At 42.6% G+C, this 24,225-nt stretch overlaps 2 long non-coding RNA genes across 3 annotated transcripts in view; one reads left to right on the top strand and one right to left on the bottom strand.

The window, feature by feature from the left end:
• LOC133467475 (uncharacterized) overlaps positions 1 to 24,225 on the top strand; it is a 59,207-nt gene that overhangs the window by 22,428 nt on the left and 12,554 nt on the right. The gene's annotated exons all lie outside the window — the stretch shown is intronic.
• Positions 99 to 15,474, bottom strand: LOC133467476 (uncharacterized). The gene is made up of 4 exons (XR_009785232.1): positions 15,269 to 15,474; positions 14,393 to 14,452; positions 2,049 to 2,203; positions 99 to 426 (listed from the first exon to the last, which is right to left on the bottom strand). It is a non-coding gene; the product is annotated as an uncharacterized LOC133467476 (long non-coding RNA).

Raw genomic sequence — 24,225 nt, 5'->3', positions numbered from 1 at the left:
CACTCATTGGCCACGTCATTAGGTACGCCTACACAATCCAATACACCGGCTGTATCACCCCAAAAATCTGCCTACTTTGGCATTTTGTGAGTACAAAACAGTCACCGAGAAGCGAAGTGTTGCCATGGTGACAGCTATGGTTGGCATTCACCAAGTCAGGACCGTTTCATCATCTGGCGAGGTTTTGCCTCTTTGACTTGAAGAGTTTTATAGCCACAAAACGTGAAAAATCTCAACATTGTGACACACCTTAACAGCGTTAATCTGAACGTAGATTTGGAATATGTTCCAAAACGCCTTTGAAATGGTCTCCTTTTCCATTACTGCCGTTTTCCCACACCGCCGAGCCGAGCCAGGCACCCAGAGGACATACGCAGGTATGCGTTAACTGTACGTGTGTACGACGCACACACGCACATCCAGAGCCTGTAAAGGAGAGGGAGGAGGATGAGCTACTGCGACTCTGGTTATTTTCATCCAGGTTAAGAGAGTTTTCCCACAGTAGCTCACGCACACACGTGATGAGATTTGAGTCTCGAGTGCGCTCACGTCGGAATCTGGACTTGTGTAAGAAGAAGCCGCCCAGAAGAAAACAACAACCCAAAAACAAATCTCTTGACTTTCATAGTCTGTCCTTTTTTGGCGTGACCCCCAAGTAAGCACCGTGTTGCAATGCTCTATGATGTGACGGGATTGTTTGAAATACATAACATGTCATTCTGTTTCATGTTAAGCTTGACGGTAAACGTCGACTGGGAAACGGCTTGAAGCCTCTTTTTGAAGAATTGTTCACTGATTTTATCGGCCAAACCGCCGCTTGTCGTCAACTGAGTTGACTTGACTTCCACCGTACAGCGTTAGTATTGCAAATTTGACTGTACTTGAATTTCAAAAATAGTATATGAGGGAAAAATCGACACGATAGAATCTGTTCTTTTTTTTTTTTTTTTTTGTATTCAAGTCATTCATTTGCACACGATTCAGTCACAATGCGACACACACACACACGTATGTCACCTGAGTACTTGCATTGGCCACTTACTCGTCGGCGCAAATTAGTCAGACGTGTTTGCATTTGTACACAAACCCGCCCAGCGACAAACACAACATGCACTCTGGCTCAGTTTCCTATTCACGCAAATATGACATGCGTGTGTGCGCGCGCACACGTCAGGATGTTTAAGCGTACTACGCACATGAAGACAAAGACGGCGCTCTGCGTTCCATACGTCTCCGACTGCTCTGGTGGTCCCACGAGCTTGAGCTGCGCCTCCTCGCTCCTTTGTCGCCCGTGGGAGGGCCGCACAAAAGCTGACAGGTAAACAAGGCCGTCATGTTTGGGCAGACCCACCTGAGAAAGGCGCTCGGCCTCGGCCGACGCGCCCTCCCTTCTGCCGCCCTCCCCCTGCTCCCAAAAACCCACCTATGACCTTTACCCTCAGCCTTCCTAAACAGTTCCCTCCCTAAACCCAGATGGACAACTTCCCAATATTGATGCACCACGTAGCAGCAAGTCTTACTTTTGTGGTGTAGTCTTAAGGTTATATACTGGACAGTTAGTAGGCCAAAACTCATTTTTTCCCCCAGCCAATCAGGTGATTATACATATTGATTATAATTGGGGCCCTACAGATTTATCGGCCGGCCAATATTAGCATTACAACATAAGACAAATGACTTTCAAACAAACAATGCAGGAAATAATAAAAGAAAAATGACCACAATGCACAAAAAGATAATCAGCATAATAAATGGACACACAAAACAAGTGGCTCGCGTTTTTGAACATGGCTTGTTTAAAACGCTACTCTGTCAAAGATGACGTTTTCACGTCTGAGAAAGGGCGACATTGTGTATACGTGCGCCTAAGTTTGTGTGTGTATTTGTTTTTGCGTCCTGCGCAGTGGTCAAATTCATCAAATTTGCCGATACGTTCTTTTTATACGAGTGTGACTAACAGCGTGTCCTAACAATCCCGCACCCAGTGAAGCTTGAAATGATGACATAACGCCTCATGAAATACAGTATCAATGCATCTTGATTTTTACTTTATTTGGGGGGTCTTCCAGGTGCGTTTCTGCACTTCCAACGCCCGTTTCCTGCTCTCCCAGCCGCTCTGACCTTTGCCACCAGGGTCCAGTAATCCTGCGTGTGCGCGCGCGTGCACGTGTCAGGCCGAGCTCTTGTTGAGATTGGAGTGGCCCTGGGGGGTCAAAAGTCAGATAAACACAGCTGGTCCTCTCCTCCTGCCTGACTTACAAAATCAATTTTCTCCGTTTTTAAAAATGTTGTCTTCATCTTCTTCCACATTGTGATCTTCTGCCCCCCCCCCCCCCCCTCCAAATATATACTGTCTCTCCACAACGCTCTGATTAGTCGCTCGGTGCGTCGCCCACGTAAGACCCATAAACATCTCCCACAAGTACAGTAAATGCGTCCGGCAAATATGAATTAAACAGTAAGCCGACTATTCTCTATTTGTAGATGTTGTTGCATTAAAGAGTAAACCGCGGCGCCCGTGAGCGACGATCGGAAACTTTTAGTGTCCTCGTGGTTAGTATGTCTGCATCGCAGTTCTGTGGTCTTGGTTTTGAAGCTAACCGTGTACTCAGGCCGCCTCCCGCATTCCCAAAACAGGTGTGTTTGGTTCATTGAAGTATTGCCCATTCGCTGCCGTTTGAGCCTTTATTTGCTTCAAGTCGTACTTGTAGGCCCAAGGTGGCACCAGTACTGAAAAACACATACTAACTAAGATGTGGACGAGTAGTATGTGGAACCCAAGCTTGATATCGAGGACGTAAGCCGTTTTAGTATTTGAGGTCCTCGATAATCAGTCTTTGTGTGCGAAGGAGTCGCCGGGCACTCGTGATGGCACAGCACAGCTGCCCAAAACGAGAGGCCGCTCGCCGCCGTTTGTGTTGGTGTTACGGACGGGCGGAACGATGTCTGGGAGAGGCCAGCTTGCGTTTTGCGTCGAGTAAAAAAATAAAATAAAATTGGGCCCTTCCTTTTGGCTTTGAGGTGCATTTTTTTCCCCCCTTCTTTATTCAAATGCATCACGCATGTTGGTCTGGTGTTTTTTGCCATGCAAACTAACGCGTGTGCTGGCCTCTGCTGTGGTTGCCAAAAAGAATGCCAACGTTCATGAGAACATCCAAAACAGAAAACGTAAATGCACCCTTTCATTTGCGTTTCTGCTGGCACTTGCATAGTCCAAGCAAAATGCAGCAATTTGCATGCCAGAACAATGGTTGGCAAACTAAAATAAATGTGTAATTTTAAATTGTTTTCCCCAAAATAGTTTTCAGTTTGTTTTCAATTATTTTTTTTTTTTGGTTTTTCTTTTTGTTGGGGGGGGGAACCCATAAGTTGTGGCTTAAATCTACTTATTTAATATTTTTTTTTTGTGATTAAAAAAATAAATAATAAATAAATAAAAAACTATTTTTCAATGCCGTTATAATGGCCGTCAATTATCCACGGATTTTTGTTATTCACAGTCCGGCCTGGTCCCTATCCCCCGCGATTAGCGTCCACTGTATTCTCGAAAAACAAGATCGTTTGTTGAAGTGGTCTGACCATTGCTTGAAAATGGCAAATCTTCAGCCAGCCTAGCTGCTGGAGAAACCTGGTGTGGTGGGCCGCGACTTGACACAATCGCCCAATTGTCACATCACAGTGAAGCGCAATTCAGAATAGCTTGCTTACACTCACATTTTCAGAAATAGGCAGACAAACAAAAATTACATAGACATTCTCCAAATATGACCGTTTGTCTAAAAAAGTAAGCAACCTTTTTGAAATTACCCCCAAAAATATTTTTTATAAACTCTACTGTATTCTCAGAAAAATACAACTTTAACACTCTCCTCAAAGAAACGAACAAGTGTGCACAAACACAAGATCGTGTTGTCTGCCCATTGCTGGAAATGAACGAACCTTCTGCAAGCCTAGCTGCCAAATCATGGGTGGAGCATGTCTGCGTAGGGGCGGGATGATGTAAATTAGCCACATTTACGTGACAATTGGGCAGAAAAATTCAGCTCATGGACACATTTTATCCACGGATACAAGCTGATATGAAGTTCATACATCCCCCTTTAACTAAATAATCACGCTACTATAAAATATAAAAACAAATTCCCAAAGCAGAATGCACACTGGCGTGCATTCTGCTTGCGTGCTTGAAAAAACTCAGTTTTTCCTCTGAAAAATCTGACAAAGATTCACTTCATTCTCATAAAAATCCATCTTTACTGTAAAAAAAAAAACTTAAGGAAAAACAGACTATTCTGGTAATAAAAGTTTATTAAAAAAAAGACTTTTTATTCACCTGAAAAAATACCTATTCTTTATAAAAATGTTCACTAAAATGACTAATCTGAATAATGACTTTATCCTTGAAAAATACATCTTTCAAAAAATGCAACTTTATTCTTAGACTATTCTTGAAAAATCTAATATATTCAGAGAAAATAATTGATCGTTGAAAAAGACTAAATACGACTTTATTCTAGAAAAACAATTCAACTTCATAAAAAAATATTGTACAAAAAATACTATTTCATTCTTTAAAAAAAACAAAAAAAAAACAATTCTTGCAAAAAAATAGGACTTAATTCTCAAGCAACATAAAACTTTATTATGGAAATATTCTGACCTAAAAAAAGATTTTCACCATGTTGCCGAAAATCACCACTACACACTGAATGTGGCGCATCCCTAGAGGGCAGTGGCGCACCCGCAGGAATCCCTGCTCTGTAACAGTTGTGCACATTTGTAACTTGACATTTCCCCGTGTCCTTCACATGTCTTTAAAGTCCAGTCGTGTCTGAATTATTTACACCTGAAGGCATCACGCTTTGAACGCACACGGTGTCATCGTTAATCCGACGTTACGACGAGAACTCCGTGGAAGCAATGTAGTAAAAATGTCACTGAGAGAACAGTAAAGTAAGAGGAAAGTAACGTTTATCAAAAGAAAATATGGACTGATAGGCAAAAGCGAAGACTTGGTGTGACTTTAGCGTGACTCCCTAAGCTCGCGGCTGGCACCTTAGTGCTCCTCATTTGGGGTGCTAGGAGCCACGCTAGTCAGCAAGTGAAGAAGAAGAGCAGCCGGGATGTTAAAGTAGGGATTGTGTCGGATTCGGATGTCCCCTCGAGGTCCCGCGCTGAGATTTGCAGGCCGAAAACACCCGCCCGCGTTCCGTCTGTGAATTTGAATTTGCAGCCTGACGGCGACACACTTAGCTACGTCCCTCGCCCCCTGACCAACGCTGCTACTCCTGTCTGGATATTGAGATACCTTTTGTGTAGCAAAGGCGAGCAGCTACGTACCGGAAAATAAAATTGTCACTGTTTCATCATACGGTTGTAAAGTTATGGGGATTTCCAAAGTTTTGTAGGTAGCGCGCTACTGAAGGAATCTTCCCCCAAATTGCTACTTTAAAAACAAATGGCTGACTTTCCTATTCAATTTCGGGTATGGGTCCTTGAGACTTTTTCGTGTGTCCTGTTATGATCGACATGTCCACCCGATTTGTCGTCAATCGGTGAGCTAATTTTTCTAACTTGCCGTGGAGCGCTAACTTGAAGGAATTCGCCCAAAATGGCCGACTTCCTGTTTAGTTTGCAGCATTGGTCCATAAAGTTTTTCATCTGTCCTGTTATGATAGACATGCGGAATGAATCTTTTCGAACTTTCCAGAAAACGCTTGTGAAGGAATTCGGCCAAATTGGCTACTTTGAACCAAAATGGTTCACTTCCTGTTCAAATTTTGGGCGTTGGTCTTTGAGACTTTTTCGTGTGTCCTGTCATGATCGATACGTTCGCCCAATTTCACATCGACTAGTGAAATTAGCGTTGGGGAGGGCAAATATTTTTTCTAACTTTTCAAGGAGTGTGACTGAGTCCATTTTTGGGGGTGTCGCGTGTTGTGTTCAGGACCCCACGATAAAATCTTCCCGTACTCTCAAATACGAATTCAGCACCTCTAAATAGCACTTTACGCGAGTCGCACGACAGTGACGGCTCAAAATTGTGACGTCACTGCCTCGGGTCGAACGCTTAGCCTGTTTTCCTTACCAGGGTCACACTGTTGATGAGGTTTTAGACGCGCACAACCAGATACAGGACTTGTGTATGTGTGCAACGCAATGACACGCGCACACACAATTTCAGCGGCACCATTGCGGTGTCAGAGTGCGGCGTGAAAAGCTGCAGTAATAACAGTTAAGGCAGCGAGACATGAGGGTGACACTCGTCACCGGGGTCCGTCAACACGCCTCACCCGCTTCACTGGCAGAGCTGCAACTCTCTCACGACACTCGTCAAAACAACGAGACACACGCACCTCAAACTTGTCGCAACGCATTTGAACTTTCTGGTAACCAGATGTCCTTTTTTTTCTTGCTGCCATTGTTAAATCGTCTGCAGTTCTGTTTGGTCAGTCTACACACATTACTCCTCTCAGTCTGACTTTGGTTTCTGTTCGAGTCCCGCCTTCAGCACAGTCTGACTTGAGTTAAAAAGCCCCCCCCCCCCCAAAAAAAAATGGCATTTCAATGGGAAACATTAGCTTGGTTTTCGAACATTGCAATGTTACAACTTAATATTTCTATAAAATTCCATATATATGTTTTCCTACATAAATACAGTTATATTCCGATTCCAGGTATCTCAAAGTGAAGCCTGTTTTCATGGGTGCGGCCATCTTGGAAAGTGGAGTTGGCCCCCGTGTGAGTCAGGAAAAGTCCTGAGTGCAGTAAACATATAAGGGACCGCCCCTTATATGTCAAAATCTTCATTTCTGCACTTAACTTAAAAATGACCACAATGAAGTAAGCCCACTCGAGTTCTCAGTGGCTGCGTTTTATATACAAATTTCCCAACACTGACTTTTAACTCCACATTAAAAGGAGCTTTTGAGTCTTCATGTTGTTGTGAGCGAGCGCGATGCGAAGCCAAATGAGATCTTAACCGCACAAAGCCCTTGAGGACAAATCTGAAACATTCAGAGCTACTTTACACCCTCATTGCGCTCCGATTGGGAAAGCGGGTGTGAATGTTTCATGACCGCCGATCCCTTTGCAGCCCTGCGGCGTAAACGACACGCTCGGAGGGTGGGGTGGGGGGGGGGGGGGCGGGTGGAACGAAGGCCGGCGATGGCGTAATGACGATCCGGAGGCACGCGCGAGCCGCTGCGGAGCAGACCTTGAAAGGCCCACTTTGAATCGGGCCGGGCTTCAAATAGCATGTCATTTAGCCCAGTTAAGTGGACAAATTCTCGCCGCGCGCCAACATTTCATGGCGGATCGTGTGTCCCGGCCGCCGTGAGAATGTGAATAAACACGGCTAAACTGGGATAATTTCAGGTTCCGCGGGCGTCGGGCGCGACCGCAAACGTCGCCCTGGAGGGGCGCTGCCGGCGAGCGATCGATCGCATCGCATCTTCGTCACGAGGGGGGGAGAAGAGCGGCGGGCTTTTCTCAGAGGCAGCTGAAAAAGCACACAAGCCGCAGGGTCCATTAGGAGGCTGGCCGGCGTATTAAAGGGGCCGCTGCGGTCGCCTCGACGCTCTTTGAATCGTCTGCTCGAGGCTCCGTCGTACGCTGCGAATGAGAAAGGAGGCCGTCTAATTCGGAATTTGGGGCATAAACGGACTTCTAAATTCGCGCAAAACGGTGACGTCTGAATCGCGTGTCCGTCAACGGGCCTCACGAGAGCTCAGCTCAGTCAACTTCGCAGCATTCGTTTGACTTTTTCTTTGGATCTTTGTGGGGAAAAGGACACCCTGGAACAGATGTTTTGAATATTGACTTAAAAAATATATTTTCTCCAAACTTGAAACTTGTTTTTTCAATCTTGAGAAGTACCGCAATCTTTTTTCTTTTTTTTTTTTTTAACTTCTCAAAAAGTACATTTCTTGCTCAAAATGGCTTCTTCTTTTTATCTCAGTTAAGGATTTTTCTCGAATCGACCACTTTGTTCTAGAAAAAAATTCTTAAAAAAAAAATAATAAGACGCTTATTATGACTTTATTCTCGTAATATTATCATAAGATGACAATAGAAGAAAATACTGTCTAATATTATGGAAGTATGACTTTTTTTCTCATAAATTTGGCTTTTTCTTGTGATTTTTGTGGAAAAATGACAGCCGGGAAAAGTATTTCTTGAACGTTGACTTAAAAAAAACGTTTTTCTTCAAACAACTTTTTAATTCGGAAATACGACTTCACCCTCGTAGTATTCACTTTTTGTTTTTTTTCTTGAAAAACAAGTCTTTTGAGCTAAAAAAAATAAAATTAAAATAAAACCGTTTATCTTAAATTAAGTTTTACTCAATTTAGAAAAATAAGACTTTGTTCCTACCTGCTAAAGCTACTGCCCCCGCGACCCGACCTCGGATAAGCGGTAGAAAATGGATGGATGGATGGAAAACATTGTCATCACATTTTATTTAAAAAAAAAAAAAATCTATATTAGTATAGTATTGACTTTTTTAAAATAAAAATTGTACATTAAATACTTTTTATTTTTATTTTTTTTTATTTTACAAGAGTGACATTCTATATCTAAACTAAGAATTGTAAATGTGCATTTCTCATGGGAAAGAGTTTTAGAAATGTATTTCCATGTAATTGGTGTGAAAGACCTGATCAGTGTCATTGCCCTGTTTGAATTTTTTGTGCGTGTTCCTCTCAGGACTTCCATTTCCTGTCAGATAGCGAGCGGAGGCTCCAGGGCGGCTCGTCAAGCATTACAGAAACACTGCGAATGAGCAAGCGTGTTTAAAGTATGCTCACACACACACACACACACACAAAGAGAAATGTGTAGGAACATGCAACATCCTTTGTACGTGAATGGAAAGAAGAATGACACACCCAATGTGAAACATCATTGCCGAGGCATTCAAAGAAACACGGAATGAACTCCTTTTTGTTCTTAAATGGACCACAACAGAACCACTGAGAACCAGAGTGGGCCAACTCCATTGTTTTAAAGTTAATGGAAGAACATGGAGAAAAGGCGTACGAAGGTTGAGTTGCAATTTTGACATGTAGGGGGCAGTCCATTAGTGCCCTTTTCCCGATTCATCAGTGCAACAATGGGCCAACACCAACTTCCAAGATGTCCTCCCATATCGTCTTTCATCAAATACATTTTAAGCCTTTGTCAAAATTGATTGAATTGTTTTTCCCCCCTCAAGAATGACTATTTAAAAAAAATAAAAAAAATTTGCATTGAAAAAAAAATAACTATCCAAATGAACTTTTATCGAAACAAGTAGTTGAGCATTTTTACTGGAATCTGTATTTTATTTTTTTTTAAAAAGGTGATACAGCGTGTGGTTAAATCGGTTTTACGAAGCCTCATTGTCCAATAAAAAGCATGTATCGCCACATTTTATTCACTTCTCTAACCCATACAAGACCACGTGAAATCTGGCGAATGAATCGGCATTAACGCTTGCGTTTAACCTGCCGCGGAGCTCTCGTGCCGACAAGGACAGTAGCCTGTCAGCCGTTCACAGGCGCCATCTGCACTTCATCACCCAGACAGATTCTTGTAATAACCCCTCTCGAATATCAGCCTTTTCCTTTTTTTTTTTTTCTTCGCCCCCTCTTTTTACAGCCGACCGCGAGGCGAGCCGATGTAGTGCGGCCGCGCGGCTTAAAAAAAAAACAACGTCTCGTGCGGTCGACATTAACACAAGTCGCGTTGGAACGATGCCACTTGAGCTTCGTTTGGCTTGAAGCGTCTGTAATACAATTTTCTAAGGAGCCCTATAGTTGTTCCAAATGGAGGCCATTACGCTTGAAAAAAAAAAAAAATAGAAGCGATGCCGCCCGTGCAATTCGATCTGAGCTTTTGAGTCATGCTTGCGGTATGTAGGCCAGCTATCAATGCTAAAATGGCGCTTACCTTTCAGTCTGCCATCTTACACTCTGCTTGCTCTTTTGAGTTGCAGTTCAATTTGCATTGAATTTTCAGTTTAATGCAAGCTTTTGTCTTGAAATTTAAGATATATATATTTTTTAAATACAACTTGAAAAATACTTTATTTTCATCATTTTTTATATTTATACTAAAAAGCCTAATGTTGACTTTTTTTTTTTCAGAAAATGTTTTTTTCCTGAAATTAACTTTTTATATTGGGGGAAAAAAACAACTACAATTATCAAAACCAAAACTTTTTAAACTAAAAAAATAGCATGATCTGTAAAAACACTTTCTTTTCCATTTTTATTGAAATAAAATCGCGTTAACAACATTCGAGTCATTTCTTTTGGCGGCATTTCAGCTCTGCGACACTTTTCGCATTCTCTGGTTGTGTGAAAAGTTCCCACCTCCTCTAATTGACTCCTCTTCCAGACAGGAGGCCCATCCACAATCGCGGTATAATGGCCGGTGGGAAACCTGCCTTTGGGTGCCCCCGAGCCGCCTCGGTCGGTGCCGCTGCCTCGGTCTGATTAAACGCGAGCGAAGGGGTAACACTCAAGGGGCTACTTGACCCAAACTCTGCGTAGCTTTTTAGTTGGCGCATTTGCCCGTGTCTGCGGGGGATTTGCGATGCATATACATGAGCGTGGCGGGTCAGGCTAAGTGGGGAGGTAGAGGCAAGCGGCTTGCGGAGGGTCAGGAAGAAGCCAATTTAGGTGTGGTGGGAGGACAAAGGAGAAGAATGGAGATGCTGTTGAGGGGGCGAGTCTTAACGGAGCTCCCCCGCTAACAAGCCCCATCTCTGGGCTTTAGGTCTGATGTCAACGCTGCGCCTCCTCCACCACTCGCGCCGTCTACATAATTACCTGCGCCGTGCTCGCTTCCTACCTCGTCTTCTTCGCAAACCAATTTGGAGTCGGCGACCGTTCCCCCCCCACCCGCGCTCGGCATCATTTGCCGAGCTGAAACTTGACAGCTATTCAGGTTGTTTTGGTTAGTTTTTTTTCTGGCAGGTGCTTTGTCGGCAAAATCTGCAGTGCGTGTCGGGTCTTCATTTGTTTGTGAGTGTAACAGGCAAAACGAGAAGAAGCCAGACAGGAGTTTGTTTTTGGGATGTTTGACAGGAGTTCCGCACAGCAGCGCTTCGGGGCCTGTGAGGTTACAGGTCAGACGTTTTACCTCAGGCGCTGTCTACCATGGGAAATGGTTTAAAGTCTACGTATAGCCCGATACGTTTTTTTTTTCTTTCCCAGGGCCGATACCGATTATTAGCAGGCAGCATATCCTGCACTATCTTGGATTGGACAGAACATGCAACTCGCCACGTCGAGTATGACTTTATTTCATTCACGGGATGTTATTTGCCGAGACATTTTGCGTGAAAAGTTTTGCTTTTTCAGTGATGCATAGCAGCAAGCAGCATATCATGCACTGTCTTGACTATAAGGCATACTTCTACGTCTGGCTTCTTTTGATGCCAGTGCAGGGCCACCATTTGTCCTCAAATTTAGGGTCAAATGTCATCGTTTTTTTTAAGAGCAGGCAACATGTGATACAGTGTCTTGAAAGCAGTCACGTACAGTATTTCTGTGCCAGGCTTCTTTTAATGCGAGCACAGCGCTGTTATGCATCCACCATCATTTGTCCTCCATTTTTTGTTCAATCACCATTCTAGATTTCAGGCGTCGCAGCATATGATGCACTGTCTTGACTACAAAAGCTTATTTCTGTGCTACTAGCATAGCATAGCCTAGCGTGACAACTCCCAGAATGCGGTCCAGCCTGTCGAGAGAGAAATTTCATCAAATTCACATGCAAAAAGTCTCCTTCGACCCCGTAAGACTTGTGGAACAGGCGCTCTCCTTCGGGGCTCCGTCTGCACTTGATCATTCAGCGGATGCTCCGTAAACGGTGAGCTCGTCTCGCTGTCAATCAAGGTGCGGCGGGAGATGAGCGCCTCTGTCAAACGCCAGCATCCCCCATTGTAAGCTGAATTTTAATTTTTTTTTGTGTTACTTGTTTTTTTTTTTGACATCTGTGTTAAACAAGGTGTCAGACAAATCCATGCCCCGTGTGAGGCTTAGGGTGGCTACCTGGGGAAATCACGCGCTGCGCAAGTGCATGTGTCATACATATCCATGATGTCACCTCTGACTACACACCGTCTGTGCGTGCGTTTGTGTTTGTGTGTTGGCCTCCGCCGTGCTTCGCTGTTTGAGCGACTCGCGGGGGTAATTGGCAGGCTCGGAGCTCCTCGGCCCGGGCCGCTCTCAGGGGGGGCGCTTAGAGGTCGACGTACCCCCACCTTTCCGCGTAGACCTGCGTGGCGCGTCTCCACTCGTGCAGAATGCATAAAAGCATCTCGGGCGTATGTGGGGATTAACTCTTGTCCGAAGAGGCGAGAGGGCAAATGAGGCGCACGCGGGGGAAGTTATTCAGTTATTTAGTCTAAGAGTCTAAGTCTGCACATAATTATGGCAGAATAGCGCAGCATCAAATGTGATCTCATTATAAGTCATAACAATCAGATTTTTGCTTAAATAGCATTGATCAGTGTGGAACATTTGACTTTCCCTGTGGATATTGGACTCCAATCTACTTGAACGCTGCGCTGGTCAATTGGTTTGCTTTTTTATGAATAGGAGCATAAATGTAGAAATTATACATACTGCATTTCCCATAATGCCACTTTCCTCATGGCATTTATGCATAAAGTCAAATTATCATTGAATTGAATAATACAAAATAAAAACAACAATTTAACTGACAAAAGCAACATTTAACAAACCAAGTAATGACATTGCATTGTTTTTTTTAGCTCATATTTTTTAAAATATTTTGTTTTGTAAGTGTTGACCAGTTTATTTGTGCATTTTTTTGTGTACTTCTTTTTTAAATGGATATGTATTCTTCCCAGAATGTTCCAATTTAATCTTTGTGAACATTCATACATTAATAACAGATTGAAAATCGCTATTAAAAACAATAATTTTAAAGTCAGAAAAATCTATTGTAAAAACAATCTTTCTAATGTTAGTAAATCAGTATCATAAATAAGTCAGCAAAATTCCCATTGTGAAAATGATTTCAAAATATCAGGAAAAACACTGACAAGATTTTAAAAGTCAGGAAAATAAAGGAGGATTTTCAATGTCATGAAAAAAATATTGCTTTCGTTTTTAATGGGTACATTTTTTGGGGGTTAAAATTCCTATCTCAAATCTTATCTGATTTGAGCAAGAGTTGGTACTTGTCATTCTAATGTTAAACCAAATTGAATGTGGATTTGATCCCGATTGTACATTTGGTAGGAAAAGCCCATTAACATGGAAATTTCTTGTGCTTTTGTTTCGAATCTTTTTACATTTTGTGTGCCAATCGTTTTGTTTGCCGTTCAGTGATGGATGCGACAGCTGACAAACGTTTTAAGCCTCGGAGGAGATCTGACTGACTTGATTCTGATTGATGGTTTGTGAAAAAGTGAGGCCGTTTTGTCAAATGAATGTACAATTGTTAAATATGAAATCTTGAAGGGCACAGCTCAACTCAGCCGTGCCAATAGAGCGCAGTCGTCGTTAATAATTCCATTGTCGTGTCCATCAAGTCCACGTCAGCCGCCGTTTGTGTTTTGGCAGTCGCTCGTGGAAAGGCGTTGTTGTTTTCTTGCGTGTCCGCGACGGGACCTCACACACACGCACAACAGCAAACAGCGCAAAGTCAACACCGTAACGAAAACATCACCTGGCGAAACCTCACACGACCCGCCAACACGGTCGCCGCGATCAGCGCGAACCAACCAGATCGCACGGGAGGCCTTCCTCCTCTGCCGTTCGGGTTGCCGAGCGGAACGTGATGCCATTTAATAAAAGACACAAAGGAGTCAAGATTCTTCGTCGCACTGTTCAAATACAATAGGTGTCTTGTATAATGAATGGAATAGTGTTCCCTCGATATGTTGCGGTTCAACTATTGCGGATTGTTTTTTTTGTTTTTTTCCAGATTCATATCGTTGGATTTTGAGTGTAGTGGGAGAGAAGGCATATACAGTATTTAACAGCTGAAAGTTCAGAGGAGGCGTTATTTTTTTTTTTTGGGAGGATTCAGCGACACGCCAACAGCATCTGGAAGTTGAAAGAACGTCTCAGTTCTTGACTATTTTGAAGCCTGATTTCACATACTTTACAATTGATTTATTCATTCAAATTTGTCCGGCGTGTTAACAATACCTGGGGGGGGTCAGTTTGCTGGGCCTCCTAAACGAAATACGACCAGGACACGATTGCAAAATACCGCGTGTCAGCATGTTGACCTTAAAGGTTGCTTTCTAGTCTTTTGCGGCGGTCACGGACAAGCTGTAATAGGCAACTTCCCAATTTGTCCATGCGTCTTGCACTTGAGGCCACGTCGGAGCGCGTGTTGCGTCTGCTTCGCCGCATCTTACCAGGGCACGTCGTCAGCCGTTGCAGCTCTTCAGATGTGTCCGGAGGGCGACCGTTCGTCTCTGATAACCCACCGTTTGATTGGAGACGTGTTCCCCGCCCAAAAAAAAGAGAGGAAATCAGTCCAGTGACGGATTTATGTACAGTGCCTGTAAACGCCGACGTTGTGCAGCATAGTCTGTTACTGTACTTAAGGCGGTTTTTCAGTTATCTGTATCTATTTATTTTTCTGATGACATTTGACTTTGACTCGCTACATCTAAAAACTGATATTTGTATTTTGTACTTAGGTTTCTTAATTTTTTTTCAACCTCCGCATGACAACAGGAAGTAAAAAAAAGTTTTTATTGTGATCTTGAAGACTTTATAAGGCGGAGCGAGAAGTAGGAATCATAAAAAATGATGAGTCAACAGATACAGAGAAGCGAGCTATTCTCCATCCACTGTCTTTTTAAAATGCTTTTCTATATTTCCGGTATTGAACGAACTGCGTCAGCACATTAGAGTGTTCTCTTCCTTATCTGTTTATATATCACTTCTTAAAACGCATCCGTTCCTTGGCCTTTGACACCCAGTGAGATGTTCACTCATTTTTCATTATATCTATATTTGATTGCTTCTTTTATGCCTATTGATTTTATTGCTCCTTTTGTGACCGACGTGTGTCTTACTAAGTAAAGGAGCCGAATCCGTACTTCTACATTAACCAGTCTTTTATTGATTTGTTTATTTTATTTTTACAACCTGTGTATGTCACATAAACGGCCAGGAATCGAAAAGCGTTTTGTTTAGTTTTTTTACCCCAAAACCCTAGGAATGATTTGCTTGCCGGATGATTCAGCGTATCGATTCCTGTTAGAAAAGAAAAAGAAACTTACCGGGGCTTTGCTGCTGGTGAGGCCGCTTAAAGCAAAACGTTCTCCGCCGTGATTGGGTTCACGCCACAGAGAGAATGACAAAAATCCTAAGTGTTGAGAACTGGCTGTTGCGTGTTTGAACGACTAACTTGCTGCTGAAAGGGAAACTGGAAGTAAAAACAAACACATCAGTACTGTAGTTAGTCTACTTAAGTACTTTGTGCCCCCATGACCTTTTCCATCATTGGAACAACAATGATAACAATCACTGAATGGGGCTGATCATATCACATTCTGCTGGGCTAGTTGGTTGACTCAGTTTCTTTTGGAAGAACAATGGGATGCATCTCCATACAAGCACAAGGCAGCTTCCTCCTTCCTGCCCGTCTGGCTGCCAGAACCAGAAATCCAGAACCAAGGTGACGTGGGCACATGTGCAAACCCACAATCAGGCAAAGCAAAACAAACACAAACACTTGAGCAATTTGTAATCGTTGAACGTTCAAAAGAGACGAGCCGCAGGATCAAGATAATGTTTTGTGATCTGCATCTGCGTGAGGTTTGTTTACCTCCCTCGAGACGGGGAGGGGGGGGGGGGGGTTTGCCCCGAAAACTCGGATTCCCCGGTAGTTGTGGTGACGACACGGCCGGGTTCTGTTGTGCGTCTCTGCTCAGGAGGTAAACATTGTGTGGCAGCTGCCGCCGCACGAGGCTTTGGGGCCAAACCGCTTGAGAGCTTACGTACACGGTGCACATACGTGATCCACACGAGCCTCATGGATCCGATTTGGTGGCTGAATTGGGGATTTTCTTGCTCAAGAAAACCAAACAATAAGCATCGGCGGTGGCTGTGAATCAGTTAGTAGAGCGGGTCGTCCACTGACCGAAGGGTCGACGGTACGGATCTTGGGCAAGACGCTGAACCCCTTCATTTCCCCCAGCTCGGAATAGTAAATGCGAAATTGCCTCACCTGGTTAAACAAAGGAAATGATTGTTAAGCCGTTCTACACACAGTCTGATGAAAATCCAATGCATTGTATTGATATTTGGAGCATCTTGTCGGTCATCTTTGTGGATAGTGTTGCAGAGTGTGGCGGCCATATTTGTGGAGTGTGTTGCAGCCTGTCTGCCATGGTAACGGAGTCTGTCGTACCAACTCGGCTCTGCTATTGGAGTGTGTTGCAGCATGTCAGCCATGTTTGCGGAAAGTATTTCATCGTGTCGGCCTTATTACTCTAATATCTTGCCGCGTGTCAACCGTGTCCTGTGAGAGTGTCGGCCATGTTTGTGGATGGTGATTTTCTTTGTCCGATCCTCTTAACTTGCACACCCTGGCCACTTGATTAGGTACACCTGCACAACATCAGTATGAAAAATTGTGTGAAGGTAATGCTCGGTTTTGATTGACCCTCTCAGAGAGGGATTCATTTAACAAATGTCTCATTGTGCTTGTTGTTTCTGCACTGCATCACAAAGAGTGCTTTCTAATATTTTGACTATCCCCTAAGCCTGACTTTCACTGTTGATCGAAGCCTCTTAAGTTGATCTGGCGCATCAATGTCGGGACGTTCACGGGCGGCTTGCCGTCAATCCGCGCCGCCGGAGCGCTCGCTCGTCTTTCGGGGCGTTGGCGTGCAGGCCAAAACCAACTGTGTCACATTCCTGTGACGCATCAGCGCTCGAGTAAATCAGACCATCATGGCTTTGTCCTCGTCATAATAAACCATCGACCAATCACCGTGATCGGCAAACCGGCTGCCCACGGTGCAGGTGTGAAACCTAACCCGCATTGTGTAGGCCAGTGATTCCCAATCACTCGGATCAGAAGAAGCGACGTTTTTACTAAGGTACCATTATGATGAATACAAACAATGACTTGCAATGTTTATATTGGTCAGCGTCACAATACTTGAAGTTCATACGTTACGCCCTAAGAAAATAAAAGGCCAGCTTCACATTTAAGAGACAACTGGGGGCAAGTATTTAATGACGAGCACGCATGGATCAAAGGAGCGCTTTTTATAGACAATTTTAGTTTCACACTATAGCGAGTTACAAAAAAGGAAAGTGGAGTCCAATTCGTTTTCAACGGTGGTGGTCTTTCCTACTGTATGTTCGAAAGCAAGCACTTTTTTTTTTTATTTCTCTTTGATCCGATATTGAGTTTTCTACAAAGGTTAAGTAAGGAAAGGCGGACTGTGTAAAGGTTAAGAGATTTGATGTTCCGAAGAGGCCCACAGTGTCACCAGCTGGTTGAAATTTGATCCCACAGCCCAATATCAGTTTTGGTGACAGTTCTCTAGAGTTAAATAGAGTATTTGCCGTGGCTCAGATAAAGGTTGGGAAGCCCTTGTGTATTCACTGGTTCTGTCCGTACGAAAGCGGTCCGTTCTCGTCCGGTGTTTGTTCAGACACGACTACGGGATGAAGGTGTGTGTCGTCAGGGTGTTACTTCCTCTCCTGCGTTGTCCTACAGCCGCACGGTGGGAATCTCGCGCGCTCGCTTTGGGTTTGCCCTGCGGCTAGCTACTATTTTGTGTATGTGTCATGATGCTTTGGAGGTGTCAATCAAATGTAAATCCCTTGATAAAAGGAAAGGGATGCGTCTCGGGCCCATCCCTGTTTTATTTCTTACACCAAGGAGGTAATGCTGATACTTGCTTTTTCTGGGGGCCTCACCATGCCAGAAAACTTTGATTATTGCGTGTATATCCTGGTCAAACGTTTGTATTTTAGGTGTCATGAATGCAAAAAAAAAAAAACGAATAAAAAAGAAAAACAAAAATCTGTCTCGGAAACCAGTTTTGACGATCAACATGAGATTGTGTGCACATTTCTATAATTCCAGGATGCACAAAAATGTGTATGAGTAAAACTGAACAGGAAGTCAGCCATTTTGGTTCGAAGCAGTCTTTTGGGGGGATTTCCAGCTCGCAAAACTTATAAAAAAAAACCAAAAAAAACAAATTAGACACCGATACCAGTTTGACCTACCAATGTGAAATTGGGTGGACATGTTTATCTTAACAGGATGCACAAAAAAGTCTCAAGGACCCACGGCCGAAACTGAACAGGAAGTCGGCCATTTTTATTTGAATCGATGATTTTTGAACACTTTCTCGTGCTCCTACTTGGAGGAACTTCTACTAGAGAATTCGTTCAAGATGGTGCAATTGGCCGTAAAAAAAAAAGAATTTTGCAAAATGAATGCATAATCAATTTCTCAAAAAGTATAAAGTTCTACTTCCTTTTTCGTGGCAGTTGAAAATGAGTTTGTAATGCGCATATGACGACAATCTTCAGGTCCGGAGTGATACTGTGTCGATTGCTTCCATCTTGAAAAGAGAGAAATTCCTTGATTTGCTTTTTGTCCAGAATTCAGTTTTATCGCTTTGGTCATCCTGCTAACAAACGGCACCTTATAGTATTAGCCAGACATGCTAATGCGGCGCTAACTCACTCAGGTACGCAATCCAAGCATCACATCGCCATTTAAGTCTTGTGCTCTATACATGAACATGCGTATAATATATCGCTGAAAGGTTTGTTATGCGATGGGCACAAAGAGTGTGCAAAAAGATTCTCGTTGGCATGGTAACTGGGATACACACTACCTGTATATTGTTTAAGGGAGAGGCCCGAGGCAGACAAGTTAATCCTCTCCAGGAAACCAATTACTCGATAGACTCACCTGTCGCTCTGTAGCCCCGCCCGCATTACCACATCACGGCAGCGAGCGTCCATGCTGCGCGGAGCAGCGTCTTTATAACATAAACGTTGGGCGAATATGACGGTCGCTAAACCGATGTGAGATTTGAAATCTTAAGTCTTATCCGAGCAAGAAGTCTTAGAAGATGAGAAGATATTTTGGCTGTGTGCAGGCGCATCTAATCCTTTAATGAGCGGATGCTGACTCATCCTGATGCACACAAAAGCGCACGGCGCTGTTAAACGAGGCTCAAACTGCACGCGGTACATACGACGTGTGACCACCATTACTCTCCGCTCAAAACTCCCAAAATCACGGGAAAAAAAGTAAGTTTTAACAAACGCAAAGAAAGCAGTGAAAAATTAGGCTTGGATTGTAAGAATGTGGCTCGGACCAGCTAATACTGTCCGTATCAATAAATGTATTTTAGCAACACGTTTGGGCGTCCTATGAAAACCATGCATCTCCAATTTTAGCTTTTTGTTTTGTAACTCACGAAAATCGTGCTGTGTAAATCAATTCATCAATCATTTTTGTTTTAGTGCATAAAAGAACCAGGTGGAAAACTTTTACGTGAGTTTATGGAATTTAATCATTCCGTGTAAATTACACACACTTCGTAGAATGATTTATTTTTGTCAAGTGTGTTTTGTTGAAAACAGATCTTGCAATGTAGGATAGGAAATCAGTTTTCATTTCCACAGCGGGGAAAACAAAAATGACACCAATAATATCGAGCATACAGTATATCAACAAAAGAAAACACCCGGTTAATACTTTCTTTTAAAATGTTTTTTCACCCCCAACAATTCACTAAAAAGATGGAAAAATATGCAGTATTGTACATTTCCTACTAATTACACTGACTCATTTTTTGTACCAAAATATGTCTATAGTGTGCTTATATTGTGCAGTGTGTTCTCTCACAAATTTAGGAAGATTTTGTTCTTGAAGGGATAAAAAGATACAGATACAGCGAAACAACAACAACAACAAAAAAAAGTTTTCTATTTTCTGGCGATGCGCGCTTTTCTGGACAGCAAGAATTTACGAAAATTGAAATCCCCAAATGTTTTTTGGACTGTATTTGAAAGTGCGTCATGATTTTGCCCTTTGGTGTACTTTTTGTGCTCCCAAAGTCTAGCGGATGAAGACGCTCGGAGCCCACTGCAGGCCGGGGCTCCGCCGGAACCTGCGGGCCCCCAATTAGGCTCCTGCTCCCGGGCTCAGAACACCTCAGGTCGCCCCGCTCTCCCCCATCCCCCTGCGCCCCGATCCCTTCTTCCCTCTCTCCCACAACTGCTGTCTAAATCCCCCCCCCCCCCCCCGCAGGGATTAAAGGTGGCTGGGCTGCTGGAAAAGAAAGATCTCACCAAGCATTTTGCTCTTTCTTGTTGTTGTTGTTGTTGTTTCAAGTGTGTGTGCGCCTGTCGTAGCAAAATGACGGAAGGAAACGGAGGTGGACAAATTGTCGTCCGTCCCTGGGTTTATAAATCGCCAATGAATGAAGTTGCCCAAGTAAAAGCAGCAGACGTGAGGTCAGCCTCAGCAACTTTGTCTGTAAGCACTTTGGAGTATTACGCAGATAGGGTTACACAGCGACATCCCACTTTGTCGTTTATCTTTCTGCTGGATGACATTTGAAAAATGTGGAGCAGCAACACATTAATAATAGTGACTATTCAAGGTATGTATGCATTATTAAATAACATCTATGAAAATCTGTTGACTTTAAGTCTATCAAAGATCCAGGTTGGAAATATTGAATGCTCATAAATGAATTGCAAAATGTATGTATAATTTATGGTTACATTTATACAAATATATAACCTTAACCCTAGTTAAAATGACAAAAGGCAAAATGAATTTAGTTTGAAAAACCACAAAAAAACAAAACGGTATTGAAGGGTTGCCGGTTCGTATCCCTGCCCCAGCGCATGTCGTCGTCGTGGCACTGACCAAGACACTTTTAACCCACAAAAATGCAGTATTTTTTCCCCCTATTATATCAAAACAGTTTTTGTGTATTCATTTTTCACAAGCTTTATGAAGTAAACCACAAATAATGCGTTTTCTACAAATTGTAATGCCTTTTTTTTTTTTTTTTTGTGCTATATCCTACTAAATCCTTGTGAGAGCAGAGTGGACTTTTTAATGCTTACAATTGTCGCCAGAATAGATTGAACTTCCCGATCGAGTAAAGCCCGTTGTGACGGCTATCTTGAAATCCTCTAATGACTTCTAATTGTGTTTGACTGGGTTGTGTGGCTGCACGTTGACGCTGCCAAAGGCCACAACACGCGTTTCCTTCGTCCATAATTAGCAAATTATCTTAGCTTGCGCTGGTTCCCACTGGCCTTCGACGTCGCAGTTGGGAATGATCTTGAACTTCCTGGGTGACATCTTTCCTGGGATGGTCTAGTACCTGGCAAAAAAAAAATGGAACAGGTGAGCAATACAAAGGGATTAGTTTTGTCACTGGACATTTATTCATACATATTTAAAAACGGTTGTGTTATGAACTGCTATATCAGATTTGGATGAACCGTTCTTGGATGGTCTAGTACCTGGCAGACGTGGAACTGAGGTGAATTTAGAGTGAATAACAGTCGCACATATGCAGATTTCAAATGGCTTGATTAGGGATTAAACTTCCAGGCTGCCATCCCAGAATGTACATACACTCATCATAGCATTACTTTTGCGCAGCTCAGCCAAAATGTCCCCACAAAAAAAAAAAAAAAAAAAGGAAAATAAATATATCGCCCATCATAAAAGTAGTATGTCAAGGATGGTACCTCACAAAGAAGGAATACAAGTAGACACGCTTATCCGTTTCGGGTGCTCGGCGTGCACGAGGATGGCGTCTGAAGGCTGCAAAGTGATCCGCGTTCATCCTATCAGGTGACACTGGTTGCGACTCCTGTTCCACGATCGCTTATGGCCGATATGCCGACGCTCCCACCGTCGTCGTCTTCCTCGTCTTCGTTTGTCCGTGAGAACCAAACGAGAGCATCTTTCATCTCGCGCGGCCGCTTCGTATATCCCACGTGGCGATTTATGACTTTTGCCACGTTTGAGTTCTCGTAGCGACTTGACCTGTCTGTCATATTTTTAATTACCTTCAATATGATAAAAAAAAATATATATACTAAGGCTATTTTCTCCATTAAAATAAACTGAATGACAAATAAAAAAAACAATCACACATGGAAGAATTACATTGCAAATCATAATTAGAAAAGGGTTTTCATTTTACTATAATTTCATTTGTGCACTAGTTTGACCTCTTAAACAATTGCCTGCTTGGACAAAATTGAGACAGCTAATTGTCCTTATTACATTGTAATTACTGTGTTATAAACAAGCTAAATAAGAACTCAAATCTCAAGGCACCACTGTATTATAGATATTAAAAATATATACATCTTACATATCAGAATAATTGTGATAATACAATTATTATTTTGCAAGATTTTTGTGAGAGTGAAAAAAATCCGAAAATCCACAATTTGTCTTTTGAATAATTATTGTTGACACTTATTAAATTTTTTAATTTAGCGACTACATGTGGCTTGTAGTAGAAAGATTTCACACACTTATTTTAGGTTTCCGTGACACGAAGCTCACTTGAAAAATAACATCACCACTTTTCATCTTATTTGTTTTTTTTTTCCCTCTCAAGGCGGTGGCTTGCCTCTGCTGTTCCGTGATAAAGTTAAGGCCCTTATATCCTTCTGTAGATTTGACCTTTGACCCTAACCCTCCCTGTTCCTTCCATTCCGCTTGCACTATTTTTAAAGAGGGACGTAATGCGATGGTGGTGAATAATGGCCGCATGTTGGGTCACAAGTGACTTCAGGAGCTCTGCCATGTTTGTTTTGGTTGCCCCCACAGCAACTCCAAAAATGATGATGATGATGATGATGATGATGATTATGTGCTCTTTTTTTTTTTTGAAGAGTTTGCTTTTTGGAGACTTGATGTTTATGTCTCTTTTATAAAGTCTGGTTGCAATTTGAGGGTCATTCCAGAATGGGAGGACCATTTATGCACCAATTTTTTTTCAAAAGACGGAGCATTTATTTTATACTATATATTTTAAAATAGGACAGTAGTCCCTCCTAAATTGAGATTTTATTCGACATATCATATATGAGCCACTGAGAACTACAGTGGTCTAACGCCATTTTTGTCATGATACAGAATGATGTGAGGTTTTATCGTTCCAATAAAATCGGGGAGATTTTAATTTATAAAGGCAATGATTACTTCTATCGTTTTTTCATTTTCACTTTAATGTGATATATTGACACTTTTATCCACAAAGACTTACTTTTCCCACCCCTGCTCGTCGTGTTCTAAAATATTCGTGCGCGTCGGCGGCTTCATTTTGGGCTAAACGTGTCTATCTTTCCACACCATTTACATCATTTCTATCGTTTTCATTCCACGGCTTGCGTGTGGTTCAAGTGGCTTGTTGAGAAAATGCCCTTAATTAGCTTTTCAAAATGTGGTTTCGACACAAACTGCGCTCTCAGTAGGTGACCACAATCATAGCAATACCATGCAAAAGTCTTCAAAGAAATCCCAATGTGAGTGTTCCGTCATTGTAACGACGACACTCTCGTTCCCCCGTGACACTCTATTGGTTTTGCCCACTGATTAGTTGAGATGAGTGGCAGCTACACGCAGACACACATTTTGGTTGTTTTTTTAATCTAAATATTTAGTTTCTACTTTAATGGGTGCATTTTGTTTTTTTAAAATATACATGTGTGGTTCATCATTCGACGCTTTAATCCTTTTTTTAAACATCTAAATAAATAGATTTTTACTTTATTTTTTTCATTCATTAATTTCCAAGCTGCTGTTTATGTAATGTATATTTTTTGATGGTTTTATTCCAAAAACAAATTGCTTTTAATCTCCAATTTTGACCTTTCCATTGCATGTGAATTTTCTCCTGTCAAAATTTTGTGATTTTTACTGAGACAATTTCTGACCCCCCCCCCCCCCCCCCCCCATTTTACCCCCAATGCTGTTTTTAAATAAAACAAATTCTGTGTTTTTTGTTTTTTTGAAATTGAAATCCAAATTCAGATTCATCCATTTGTTTGTTTTGTTTTTCGATCTCAGTCACACGTAGACGTTCAGGCGCGCACATGTCACAGAGGCCCACTAGTGCCTCCTACTGAGCGTGCACTCCATCCCCCAGTGAGCTGGAGGCCCCTGAAGCTGCAACTTTTTCCCATGCAGCAAATTCAA

The sequence above is a fragment of the Phyllopteryx taeniolatus genome, chromosome 17 (genome assembly GCF_024500385.1).
Source record: "Phyllopteryx taeniolatus isolate TA_2022b chromosome 17, UOR_Ptae_1.2, whole genome shotgun sequence".
Lineage (NCBI taxonomy): Eukaryota > Metazoa > Chordata > Actinopteri > Syngnathiformes > Syngnathidae > Phyllopteryx > Phyllopteryx taeniolatus.
Note: the sequence above shows the minus strand (reverse complement) of the source record. Positions and strands in the feature narration are given on the sequence as shown.